Source organism: Pinus tabuliformis, chromosome Q, assembly GCF_031772625.1.
Source record: "Pinus tabuliformis cultivar Carrire ecotype Pingquan chromosome Q, CPIR1, whole genome shotgun sequence".
Classification (NCBI taxonomy): Eukaryota; Viridiplantae; Streptophyta; class Pinopsida; order Pinales; family Pinaceae; genus Pinus; species Pinus tabuliformis.
In genome coordinates this window covers 389,054,558-389,069,822 of record NC_142296.1, presented here as the reverse complement: position 1 = coordinate 389,069,822, position 15,265 = coordinate 389,054,558, and the positions used below count along the sequence as shown (strand labels likewise).

The 15,265-nt window shown below is 31.2% G+C and overlaps 1 pseudogene; it reads right to left on the bottom strand.

Annotated features, from left to right (window-relative positions):
- Positions 1-1,445: 1,445 nt before the first annotated feature.
- On the bottom strand, positions 1,446-2,998 carry LOC149219811 (ornithine decarboxylase pseudogene; annotated as a pseudogene).
- Between the last annotated feature and the right edge of the window lie 12,267 nt (positions 2,999-15,265).

The following is a 15,265-nucleotide window of genomic DNA, read 5'->3' as shown; positions in this document are numbered from 1 at the left end:
AAAGATTCACTTAGCTCTCTCGAGACACTCATAACTTATGAGTAACAAGTATACTTAACTACCTTCTTAGAGATTAACATACACCAAGTTGCTTGCCTCTTACATCCAGTCCTCCAACACTACTAGGAAGAGGCCCCATGGCTAACTTCAAAGGTTACATAAACAAAATTTCAAAAGCTTAAATTATTCCCTTAACATCATGATCATTACACTTTTCTTTATGGCCTTAAATGTTAGAAATGCATCTCTTAAGCAATAGGAATACCTCTTTCTTTTCAAGCTTCATTATCATTACAAATATGTTACCTACTAATATACACCTAATGATTTTTTCTTCATATTTCTTCTTTTAAATCATTTTTTTCTTTATTTCTAGTGTATTTTAATATTCACATTCTCATCTCCATATATTCATTCTTAATAGTTTTTTTAATATTCACATTCTCATCTCTATATATTCATTCTTAATACTTTTTCAATCCAACAGTAGTTCTTATAAATATTAAATATAAAAGTGGTCATTGTATTAAATATAAAGTTTTGTCTTAAAATATTTTTGTCTCAAAATGCTTTTGTTTTAAATATAAAGTTTTGTCTTAAAATAATTTTTTCTTAAATTGTTTTTGTCTTAAAATAATTTTGTCTTAAACTATTTTTGTCTTAAATATAAAGTTTTGTCTTTAAATTTTTGTCTCAAACTACTTTTGTCTTAAATATAAAGTTTTGCCTCAAAATATCTTAAATTATTTTTGTCTTAAATATAAAATTTTGTCTTAAAATATTTTCGTCTCAAACTACTTTTGTCTTAAACTATTTTTGTCTTAAACTATTTTTGTCTTAAAATATCAACCTATTTTTATCTTAAAATATCAACCTATTTTTGTCTTAAGGTAAACAATAGTTGCCCGGACTATTTTCAAGTAGAAAATGGGACAAATGTCAATTCATAAGCATAAGGGTAATAGTATAAAGCTCGACAATAGTTGCCCGGACTATTATCAGAAAAAGACTTCTACGGATCTAATTAAATATATTTTTAATATTAAATAAAGAAAAAAACATTATAAAATTAAACAAAAATTATATAATTTTTTATAATAAATCAATTTTTATTCGCTATAAATTTTATAGCTGAAATTTAATAAAATACCAAACCCAAAACATTACTACCTGTTAACGTAAAACCAATACAATACCCAAAACAAACGATTCACAGTTTACATTATTAAACAGAAGCCTCCCAAAAATTTCATCATATATCCAACTGATATGTGTTTCTGTCACATGGACCCTTATGGGTATTGTAAATATGGTGTTACAAAAATGAAAACCTCAATTTCACATCCAAAAAAATTGCTAAATAATATTTTGGTGGAAAACAGTGAACCTTTTCATTTATGAAGATAGAAACTTAGTTAATGGCCGTCACTTATAAGAAGCTTATTGATATAATCATTATAATAATAAAATAATATCCAATAAACATGATTGGACATTCAGACATCCAAGGGATATGGAACCAAGTAAATGAATTAAGATAAGGATACAGATATCAGATACAAATGATAACGAAGCCAAACGAATAGTGGATTTATTTTCTATAATTTGGCTTGGGCTGTCTAGGGAGGGAAGGAGGCGGCACAGTAGGTTGGAATGGCAGAAACGGAGAAGCCATTAAAATTAGTGCCGATGGAAGCAGCGTACGCGCCCATGTTGGGAAAAACAAGCCAGTCACCCACCACCAGTTCCGGCAGCAAGTAATCGATCAGGACGATATCGGAAGCGTCGCATGTCGGTCCAAAAACAGTAGATGGATAGCTGGGCAGCCCGGTGCAGGAGGCATTCGAGCGGCGGGATTTGCAGGCCAGAGGGAGCGCAGTGATGACGGCTTTGTCGTGTATAAGACAACTCATGGAGCCATGGATGCCATCGTTAATCCAATATTCCCTCACTTCTCCTCTTACCCGTTTTCCGATTACACAGGAGGCCAGCCAGAAGGCGCTCGCGGCAAAATATCGACCCGGCTCACCCATAGCGAAAATCTTTGATTCGTCGGGGAAGTATGTTTTCAAAGACTTTCGGACTGTAGCCGCGGCCTCTGCAAATAGCTGTCCCGCGGTGAAACCGCCACCGATATTAACAATACTAAGTTTCGGCATCCCAAGCCGAGAAGCCGAATCGAAAACGTCCCGAACGGTCGCGATCGCGCTTGCGTAGATGCCGGAGCGCGAGACACTGCTTCCAACGTGAAACGAGACGCCCTGCACGGCAAGGCCAGAGCCCTGTGCTGCCTGCAGCAACGGTTCGACTTCGTCCTGCAGGGCGCCGTACTTGCGACCCAACGGGATCCGCGCACCTCCCGCCTCCTCGTTGGGTATCTTCACCCTCAGCAACAACGCGCACCGTGGGTGGAACTTCTTGATTTTCTCAACTTCTTGAATGGAATCGAACGTTGTTAGATTCACGCCGACGCTCGCTGCGTATTTGAGGTGTGTTATTTCCTTGCATGGATTTGCGTAGACTATTCGATCGGGCGAGACGCCGAGCTTCAGGATGGCTTCGATCTCCACCCGGCTGGCGCAGTCAAATCCAGACCCAAGCGTGGCCAGGGCCGACAATAACGCCGGCTCTGGGTTACACTTGACAGCGTAAAAGGGGCAGACAGTGGGGAGGGCCTCCTGCCATTTGTGCCACAAATCAACCACCACTCCGAGGTCAAGGACGTAAAACGGGTCGTTCACATCGTCATTGTCGATAATGGACTGCACCATCTCCTTCACAGCTTCCTGCGACCTTGACCGCAGGACCATCACCTTTCGGCTCTTCACCTCAGCGCTCGCGAGCACCCTCTCTAGAGCCGAAGACGAGCACTTGTACTCGTTTACGCTCGACTTATTTAAACAGGACGATGTCACTATGACCTGCCCGGTGGCCATTGTCCACAGACACAAACAGAAATAGAAAAATAAAATGCAATACAGAATTCTAGCTCTAAAAGCATTGCATTCATCTCTATTTATAGCAGGCAATTGCGAATCCGATGAGATATAGCTTTTGATATCATTATTGTTTATTAGATTATGAAATATTTCAATTTTTTTTGTTGGAATATTATTAAAAAAAATTAATTCTGAAATATTTCTAAAATATCTAAATCTACACTACTTTACATTCATAAATTAACTGGAATGAGAGATATGATTCCTAGTGCAATGATTACTTTACATTCATAAATTAACTGGAATGAGAGATATGATTCCTAGTGCAATGATTTTTTTAAGTGGTTTGTAACAAATTGGTATTAAATATTTGGACAGAATTTTAATGATTTCTACAGTATAACCATTTTTTTTGGTATTTTGTTTGTTTTTTTCATGGTATAACAATTTAGGATATCCAAAGGCAATATGTTTATTTTTTTTAAGTGGTTTATAACAATCTGGTATTAGCTATTTGGACAGTGTCTTTTAAAGATTTCTACTGTATAACTATTTTTTTTGGTATTTGTATGTTTTTTTTTCTAGACTGTGGTTATGTGTGTGAATTTGGAACATGCAAAGGCAACATGTTTTTTTTTTAAATGTGATTTACTGTATCAGTCTGTAGAATTCCTATTATTACAATGACGAAAACAACTACTTTACATTCAACAGTGCCATTTAATAACAACTATTTTGTATCTTTTTATTTTTATTTTTTTATTATATGATTCCATTTAATAATAATAATAATTATTATTATTATTTTATGTGGTTCACTGTATCAATTTGTAAGATTCTTAATAGTACAATCACAACAAAAATTACTTTGCATTCAACCATTCCATTTAAACTTTGTATGACCACTACTTTGTATTATTATTATTTTTATGTGCTGCAATGTACAATCTGCAAGATTCTTACTAGTATAATGACAAAAAAATAAATACTTTGCATTTAACCATTCCATTTAAATTTTGTATGACAACCCCACTTGGGAGGAAGACCACATACCATCCCGATCACACTACCCACACTGCCTTCACATGTACAATGATTTCAATATTGGAGTATAATAATTTCAATATGTAGATATAGTTAATAAGAAATATTAAACATCATATAATAATTGATTCACTACTTCTTTCACAAGTACAGTGATTTCAATATTGGAGTATAATAATTTCAATATATAGATATAGTTAATAAGAAATATTAGACATCATATAATAATTCACTCACTACTTCTCCACCAGTATCATATTATTCTTATTCAACTAACAAAATTAAAAATAAATAACTAATAATTAATTTACAATATAATAATTAATATTTACAATTGTTCAATATTATTAATGGAAAATAAATGTTGCAACAACTTATTTTCAAAAATATTGTGCAAAACTGGTTAGAAAATAAATATATTTAACTTTATAATCTTTTTAAAAAATAAACATGTTTAAAATTATATATATATATATATTTCAACTAAAAAAATTATGCCCAAATCTATGCTTACAAATATAATTTTGCTTGAGATTAAATCACAAGACATTATGTATTTGCTTGGAATTAGATCACATGACATGTAAAGACCAAACCTCCCCATGGTTAAATCACATCTATATATACATAAACACAGACACAGGGCGAGGCCGTCCCACTAGTTTCCATGATTAAATCACATCTATATATACATAAACAGAGACACAGGGCGAGGCCGTCCCACTAGTTTCCTACACTTGCTAGTCTTCTTTTCTCTACAGCTGGAAAATAGTAAAATTAAAAGAGAAAAGGATTGAAAGAGATATTTTTCTCTTCATTACAACTCAAGCTCTTCCACTCGTTTACGCTCCACACGGTAGGTTTACCTAAAAGGCGACCCTGTCATTATGAGCTGCTCGGTGGCCATGTGCACAAACAGAAACAGAAAAAGAAAAACTAAACCTTAAAGCCAAGGCATTGTCTTCCTCTCAATTACTAACACAATTTTAACCTGCCTAATCTTCACTTTCGTCTTTTTCTTCATCACAACTCCAGCTCTTCCACATGTTTACGCTCGAATCGATAGGTTTGTGGCCATTAAAAAACAGAAAAGATAAAACGCAAAGAGATGTAGCCCTGTCATGTCACTATCATGTCACTATGAGCAGCTTGGTGGCCATTAAAAAACAGAAACAATAAAACGCAAAGAGATGTAGCCCTGTCATCAAGTCATTGTCTTCATCTCAGTTGCGATGTTCATCAGTCACAATTTTCTCACGCCTAATCTTCGCGGTCGTCTTTTTGTTCATTACACTTACTATTTGTTGGAGGAATGATTGCATTTTTATGGAATCAGTAATTTTTATTTTAGAGATTTTAGTCAGTGGTTTGGAAAGTTTTAGTGTAAACACAAACCTTACATTTGGGTTTTAGTGTAACTACAAATCTTTTTAAGTATCAAAGCCTGGACCTAGGTTAGATTCCCTGAGCTACTTTTGATAAATGTATAGCTTTTCGTAGAGGCTGATAGAATTTAGAATTTTTTGAAATAGATAGTTAAGATTTCATATTGAGTTAATTTGGAAGAGGCCTATACAATTTAGATTTTTTTTAAATAGATAGTTAAGATTTCATATTGAGTTCATTTGGAAGAGGCCTATACAATTTAGATTTTTTTTAAATAGATGGTTACGATTTCATATTGAGTTCATATTTTTCATTTTCGCAAGTAAGGACAGAATCTTTAAAAATAAAACATCGAGGCAAAAACAACTGTCCTCCTGGTATGTTTAATGTTGATGGTATTAAGTGATTTTGTTGCATGTGTACCTTTGAAAATGAGCACTTATCATTCGGAATTAGCACAGCCTAAAAACATTAACCTGTGAAATATATATATATGTATGGGGTTGAAGTGAAGAAAAATAGGAATTAGCACACCCTAAAAACATTAACCTGTTTTTAACCTGTGAAATATCTATCTATCTATCTATTTGTTTCAAAAATTTGTTTTGTGTCCTTTATAATAGCTTGTTTCTTATAATATTTTGTTTGTTGAATTTTAGACTTAAATACAACGTTCGATGGCATGAATAAATTGTATTTTATGTTCAAATAACAATATACATTATTCGATTTTGTTTCATATGATTTAAATGCTTGAACATTAATTATATTCTTCCCTGCCAAAATTCCAAGACTGAAATTTAAATCCACCACCTAAGGAATATGAAATGAATGTCCAAATTGCAAAATAGGAGAGGCCTTTCTTGTACATGGGCTGTTCAATGTACAAACCATTACACTCCAAAGATTTAAGGTTCTTGAGTGGATAAGGATTAGATTTTTAATTTAGATTTCAAAGATCAGATTGCACTTGTATCTTACTACAAAGGGAGGATATGGCTGGATATAGCTCTATATAAAGAGGATATATTTTTGAATATATCTTAAAAATTTATAAGAATATTTATAATTTTTAATTGAATATGTTTTATTGGGATTATCAAACTATTTTTATGTGATATGTGATATTTTTACATTTTACTTAACAAAATATGGCTTTGAATTTAGTATTCAACCTATTTAGATTTAAAATTTATATATCGTTATGATTAAAAAATAATGAATTTATAAGACTTAAAAAATAGATCACTAATATTAACATTATATTACTCAGTTATAATACAATTATTAATAAATACTATAATATAATTATAAAACATATAATATAGAATTTATAATTATATTATAATATTTAATAATATAATTTTATTATTATTTAACATTATAATTTAAATATGATTGTTCTATTTTAATATAATTAGATAATTTTAATGTAATTTTAATTTTAATATATATTAATCTAAATGTAACTATTTAAAATTTTAATATAAATTTTGACACTTTAATATAAACTCTGTTATAATTATTTAAATTTTAGTAACTTTATCAAAATATATACTTATTTAGATATCTATATATTAATATGGCAATTTATGCATTAATACATATTAATTATGGTTGACTATTGTTGTTATGATTGACATAGTAAAGCATAGTTAATTTGTAGAGTGTAGGTTTCTGATCCATATCAAGTTTGTGAGAGATTTTTCGGCGAAAATCACATGAAATACCATTTGTCAACGCGTTTCGAACCAACCAGTGTGGTTCATCGTCAGGACAAGTTGAAGAAACAGATTCAGCTTAGCATGTTAAATAGTCTGAGCAGAGCCTCCAATGGCTAACTTGACCAATGGCTAATTTGACTCCAGGACCGGGATCAAAATTATTTTATTAATTTAATCAGTAATATTCAGGACCAATCCCTTAAAAATATATATAAAAATATATAAAATATTTTTAATGGGTATTTAATTCAAAAAGTATTATTAAAAATTATAAGTTAATTAGTATTTAAATGGAAAATTAGTTACATAAAGGACCTTATAATATAAGAATAAATTAAATGCCTAAATATAAATATATAAAGTAATATAAAAACATATAAAATAATTTTATTTAAAAGTATTATAAGTTAATTAGTATTTAAAAGGAAATTAGTTACATAAAGGACCTTATAATATCTGAATAAATTATAAACATAAATATAAAAATATAAAGTAATATCAATAGGCTGTTAGGTTAGTTAGAAAAATAGTTAATTAGTTAAAAATTATAAGTTAATTAGAATTTAAATGGAAAATTAGTTACATAAAAGACCTTATAATATAAGAATAAATTATATGCATAAATATAAATATATAAAGTAATATATAAAATAATTATAATGGGTGTTTATTTAGAAGTATTATTAAAATTATAAGCTAATTAGTATTCAAATGGAAAATTAGTTACAAAGGACCTTATAATATTTGAAGTAATATAAATAGGCTGTTAGAATTAATAAATATAATGAAATGAGAAAATTAACTCTCTAAAAAAAATAAATAAATAAAAAATAAAATAAAACGAGAAAAATAATATCGAGTTAACTTAAAAGTCTTTACATAATAATAATAATAATAATAATAATAATAATAACGACGACAAAATAAAAATAAAAATAAATAATAATAATAATAATAATAAATAACTAGAAAAAAGAAAAAAGAAAAAAAAAAACCAACCTTATGAGGAGGGCGGAAAAAACGACTAGGAAGAGAGTGCTGGGACCCAACACCTACTGATTTTCCAGCCATCCTCTCTATTGAGATTGCTTGACCTCTTTTCAATCTCAAGCGCTTCCCTAAATTTTCGATGATGGAAGTGTGAAACCTTAGCAATAACACTAGCCTCCTCAATACAAACATGATGATTGGTTTTTTCAGCATGTTCAGCTAAAACGGAAGACTTAGCTCTCCTATGCTTAAGGTCCGCTACGTGCTCACTAATCCTTTGATTAATGGAGCGACTAGTCTCCCCAATATAGGGGGTCCCATAGGAACATGAGGTCATATAAACACCTTTCATATCCTTAGGGTGGATAGGATCCTTCACCGGTCTGAGGGACATACGATTGGTGTTCACGGGCCTAAAAGTCACAGGGATACTATGCTTCCTGAGAATCCTTCCAATCTTATCAGTGGTCCCCTGAACATACGGAAGATGGACACCTCGAATTCGTTCCTTCGGTTCCCTTTTAGTCGTTTTTTCTGCCCTCCTCTTAAGGGTTTTTTGTTTTTTTTTTTTTGTTTTGTTTTGTTTTTTTGTTTTTTGTTTTTTTTTTTGTTTCTTCTCTCTAGTTATTTATTATTATTATTATTATTATTATTATTTATTTTTTTCTAGTAGTAGTTGTTGTTATTATTATTATTATTATTATTATTTATTTATTTATTTTTATTTTTTTAAGACTTTTAAGTTAACTCAATACTATTTTTCTTGTTTTATTTTTATTTTGTTTTATTATTTTTTTTAGAGAGTTAATTTTCTCATTCCATTATATTTATTAATTCTAACAGCCTATTTATATTACTTCAGATATTATAAGGTCCTTTGTAACTAATTTTCCATTTGAATACTAATTAGCTTATAATTTTAATAATACTTCTAAATAAACACCCATTATAATTATTTTATATATATTTTATATATTACTTTATATATTTATATTTATGCATATAATTTATTCTTATATTATAAGGTCCTTTATGTAACTAATTTTCCATTTAAATTCTAATTAACTTATAATTTTTGACTAATTAACTATTTTTCTAACTAACCTAGCAGCCTATTGATATTACTTTATATTTTTATATTTATGCGTATAATCTATTTAGATATTATAAGGTATTTTATGTAACTAATTTTCCATTTAAATACTAATTAACTTATAATACTTTTAAATAAAATTATTTTATATATTTTTATATTATTTTCAAATCCAAGAAGGACACTTACGCTAATTTTATGTATGACAATAATAACTTGGAGGAAGTGTATTCTTACAAGTACCTAGGAATTGATATTCATCACAAGCTCAACTAGAACCATAGCATTGAGAAAATGATTAATGGGGGGTGGAAAGCTTATTTTGGTCTTGAAAATAATTGTAAAACAACAAACCTTGTAATGTGGGATAAAAAGAAGTTCCTCTTTGAAACTTTAGTCAGTCCCGTTATCTTATATGGCTGTGAGGTTTGGGGTTGCAGCATCTCCAGAGAATCATGGAGAAATATTGAGCAAATCCAGAAGCGTTTTATAACTTATAACCTAAAAATTAAAAGTAATACACCCTATCCTATTCTCCTTATAGAAGCAGGTATTTCCCCTATTGAGAGCCTAGCTATGATTAGGTTTCTGTTGTACAAGCACAAGCTCAATAACATAGACGATCATAGACTTCCTAAGATAGCTTTAAATTCCAGCCAAAACCACCTAAGGCTCAATTGGCGGTGGCATAAAGACACAAGGGCCTGGTTAAACTATTGGGAGATCAACGAGAATGATGCATTGCAAAACATAGATAACATTAAAGATATTGTTACTTCTAAGTTCAAAGAAAAAATTTGGTGTGAGAGATTTAGCGGCTAAAATAAAATTAAGTTATTATAAAAAGGTCATCAACCCCACCCTAGAAGATCAAAAGTATCTCTCTGTTTTAACTAGCTCAAAGAAGAAAATTAATATAGCAAATATTAGAATGAATTCTCATGAGCTCCATAGTGAAACAGGTCACTGGGCAGTTCCTAAAACGCCATGGATGGAAAGGATTTGCCATATATGTGAGAATAGGAACATCGAGGATGAAAACCACTTCCTCTTAGAGTGCCCCACGTACAACCACATTAGATCTCAGTTTCATTGTCTTTGTTACAATACTGACCTTCCTAGCCTTTTACAATGTCAAAATTATAGTGAGCTCGGGAGGCTTCTCTCCAAGCTTTTTGAGCATAGAAATAAAATCTTAAATCAAAATAAATAATTTCTTTCTTTAGGTCCGATAGACCAATGTTTGTTCTTAGCGGACGTTAACCATCATAATCATCATCATCATATTTATATTTAGGCATTTAATTTATTCTTATATTATAAGGTCCTTTATGTAACTAATTTTCCATTTAAATACTAATTAACTTATAATTTTTAATAATACTTTTTGAATTAAATACCCATTAAAAATATTTTATATATATTTTTAAGGGATTGGTCCTGAATATTACTAATTAAATTAATAAAATAATTTTGACCCTGGTCCTAGAGTCAAACTAGCCGTTGGAGGCTCTACTCAGACTATTTAACACGCTAAGCTGTATCTGTTTCTTCAACTTGTCCTGACGATGAACCACACTGGTTGGTTTGAAACGCGTCGACAAATGGTATTTCATGTGATTTTCGCTGAAAAATCTCTCACATAGTTAATTTGGTTGAGTGTGATTGACTATGGTGAATTGTGGTTGGTATGGTCAACCATAGTCAACTATGGGCATCATATCTAGCCATAATCAACCATGGGTATCATATTCAACATGCACCTAGTCAACCATAAGCATCATGTTTAACATTATCATAGGCATCCATAGTCAACTGGGGATCATACAGATAGTTAACACAGGCATATACATTACTATATTTTTCAAAGTTCATAACTTTAATAACATTATATAACAAATGCACTACTTAAGATTTAATATTATTTTAATATTATTTAATATTAAAGTTATTGAATATAACTTTTATAATTGTCTTCTAACATTAATCATTGTATTATTACTTGGTAATATCATTTTAATATTTCTTTAATTTAGATCTATGTTGTTCGCAATCTAACTTTAATCATTTTAATATGGTTCCAAATATGACAAACAAAAAAAAAACGTTGTAATGTGACAAACATCAAATGTCATTGCAATGTGATGAATAACAAAAAATTACGCAATATAGTGAACAATATACAATTAAACAATTAAACAAAAAATGATTTGTGTAGTCAACATGATCAACCCTAATCATAATGGGTATTTTGTTCAACCATAGTCAACATGGGTGCCATGGTGAACCATAGTCACCATGGGCATCATGGTCAACCATGATCATCTATATGTAAACATAGACATAAAATTTTGATTTTGCAGTGTGACAAACAAAATCAACGTGATAATGTGATGAAAAACTTATGTCACTTGAAATGTTACAATATGATGACCAATAAATGATGTCACAGTGTGACAAATAACACACAATTTTCATAATTAGAAAAAATAATGGCATCGCAATGAGATGGACAAGAAACAACATTGCAATGTGACAAACAAGAAGCAACATCATAGTGTGACGAATAAGAGATAAGGTCATAATCGAACAAACAAAAAACCACATTATAGTGTGACAAATAACATTGCAAAGTAAGAACAAATGACATTGCAATGTCACAAATATAAAATGACATCCAATGTAGACAAACAATAATCTTTGTCACAAATGTGACATATCACAGATGACACCACACTACAACAAACAATAGACTTCATTGTAATGTGTTGAAAAACAAATCATATTGAAATGTGGCAAAAATCAAACATATTTGCAATTAGAGAAAAAATAAATGTCTTAATGCCACAAAGAATACCATTGTTAACCATGGTTAATGTTGTTTAACTAAGTCAACCATGATTGTCCCTTGGTTGACCATTGTTCAACATAGTCAAACATAGTGATATTTGGTCGACTGTAGCCAACCATAAACAATAAGGCTAGCCATGGTCAACATGCTTGTATATGGTAAACCATGGTCATCATGGTAAAATTGGTCAAAGCATATTCACACATGGTTAACATGTTTTACCATAGTGAAAATGGTCAAGCATAGCCAACCATTAAAAATAAGGTCAACCATGGTGACCATTGTCAAGATGGCCAACCATCTTCAACTAAGGCCAAACATCGTCAAATCATGTTCGACAATGGTCAACATGGTCAACATGACAAACCATGGTTATCATGGTTAAATTGGTCAAACTATATTCACCCATGGTTGAGTATGGTTGACTAAGATTGACATGGTTGACTAAGGTTTGGCTTGACTTGACCATGGTGAACATGGTTTACCAAGTTTGACCATGATGTTTTTGGGTGACTAAAGTTGTTATATGAGGTACATGAACATGTAACATTTACTAATATGAATGTAGGATTGGAAATATGAATATATTGAACATGGTTTACTAGGTTTTACCATGGTTGGCCATCATAACTATGGTGACTATGGTTGATGAAAAATCACCATGTTTGATGTCTATGGGTGATGATAGTCAACTAAATATGCCCATGGTTAATAATGGTTAAGCATTTTCTATCATTTTTGACTAACTATGTTCAAATTGGTCAAACCATGTGCAACCATGGATAAAATGGTTTCTCATGGTTAACTATGGTTACTTAATGTTGACATGGTTGGCCATGTTGAATATGGTTTAGTAGGTTTGACCATGATATATCGGTGGCTAATGTTGATATTCTTAGTGAACATGTAACTTTTACTAATATGAATACAGAATTATTAATTTGGATATGGAGAACATGGTTTACTAAGTTTGACATGATTGATCAAGATATCCATGGGTGATTATGGTTGATGAAAGATGGCCATCATTGATCATGGTGTACCATTTAGACCATGCTTTTACATGGTTGATCATAACTGTCCCAAGTTAATCATGGTTAACTAAGGTTAACCATAGCCAACCATAGTTAAGAATGTCAATCTTGGTCAACCATACCATAGTTATGTTTGACCATAGTCAATTATAGTTGAATATAGTTAACAGTCACCATAGTCAACCATCATCAACCATCATTTACTTTGTTTTCCATGGTTGACTATAGTCAATGATGGTAAAAATGGTTAACCATAGTCAATATTAGTTAGCCATAGTTGACTATGGTCAACCATAGTTAACAATGGTCATCGTTGGTCAACTATGATTAATGATGTTAATCTCTATTTAAGCATAGTCATCAAAGTCATCCTTAGACATTCATGGTGAAGCCATGGTCAAAAGTGCTCAACATGGTCAACCGTGTTTAGAATTAAGAGTGTTGATTCGGAAAATCAACAGGTGCCATTTTTAGTTAATGTTTCGAGTCTCAAACATGATGTTTCGATGTTTCGTTTATTCTCTTGAGTATGATGTCTTGATGATGAGTCTTGTTTGAGACTTGAAACATTGACTAAAAGTGGCACCTGTGGATTTTCTAAATCAATACTCTTCAAACCCTAACCAAAAAAATCTCCAAGCAACATGTTTAGAATGGTTGAATATGGTCAATCAAGGTCACCATGGTGGAACATGGTCAACCATGGCCATCCATTGCCAACATGGAAAACCATCATCTATCATAGAAAACTCTAGTCAACCATGGTCAAATTGGTCAAACCATGTTCACCCATAGTCAACATGGTCAAACCCTACTTAACATGGCCAACCATAGTTGACCATGGGAAACTATTGTTGACCATGATAAAACATGGTCAACCATAGTCAATCATACCCTATCATAGTCAACTATAGTTAGATGTGGATAACCATAATCATCCATAGCCAAATATAAGATGACAATAATAAACCCTCATCAACCCTAACTTGAACATATTTAGCAATAGCCAACCATAGTTAAGGATGGTCTACTAGTCATTTCCATGCATGCCCACCATCAACTAGCACAAACACATTGGTAAATATGGTTTATATACAAAAATTTCTATCATTTTCCACTTTTTATTGGTGATGATGGAAGGTGGAAAATGATGTGGATAGATGTCATTCTTCACTTTTACTACTAGCACAACCACATTAATAAAGTGGTAGAAATATGTCGTTAGGTATCATTTTCTAACTCTTAATGCTATTGATACGAGTATGGAAGATGGAAAATAACATTGATCATTGTATTTTAACCAATTTAATAATGCGAATGTGCTAGTGGATGAAAGTCATTCAAGGGGAGGATTAGTAGGCCATGGTTGACTATGATAAATATGTTAAAGTTATGGTTGGAGAGGGTTTGTTATTTTTAACATATATTTTACTATGGATGACTATGTTTTTCCATATCTAACTATAGTTGACCATTTTATGTTGCTATTAACTATGGTTCATCATGGTTGACCATGGTTACCCATAATTGACAATGGTGGACAAAGGTTTACCAAAGTCAACCATGGTGACTATTTTTTACTATGGTTGACTTACTACACATAGTAAAACTAATAAACTTAGGTTAACCTAGTAAACCTACATCAACCTTGTTGACTATGGTTTAATAGTTTACACCATGGTTGACTATCATTGACCTAGTAAATATTGTAAACATAAATCAACCTATTAAACCTAATAAACCATAGGTTGACTTAGTAAACCATATGTCAACATAGTTAAACTAAGTCAACCTAATAAACTTAGGTCAACCTAGTCAACTTAGAAAACCTAATAAACCTATTAAATCTAGGTCAACCTAAGAAATCTAGTAAACATAGTAAAATTTGGTCAACCTAATAAATATAGTAAAACTAGGTTAACATAGTAAACTAAGTAAACCTTGGTCAACCTAGTAAAGCTAATAAGCCAAGTAAACCTATGTCAACAAAGTAAACCAAGGTCAAACTAGTAAACCTAGTAAATCTACTAAACTTAGTCAACCTAGTAAGCATAGTAAACGCAGGTCAACATAGTAAACCTAGTAAAATTTTGTGAGTATACATCAATATAGTTAACCTATTAAACCTAGGTCAACCTATTAAACCAATTAATGCTACGTCAACACAGTAAACCTATTAAACCTAGTAAAATTAGGTAAGTCTA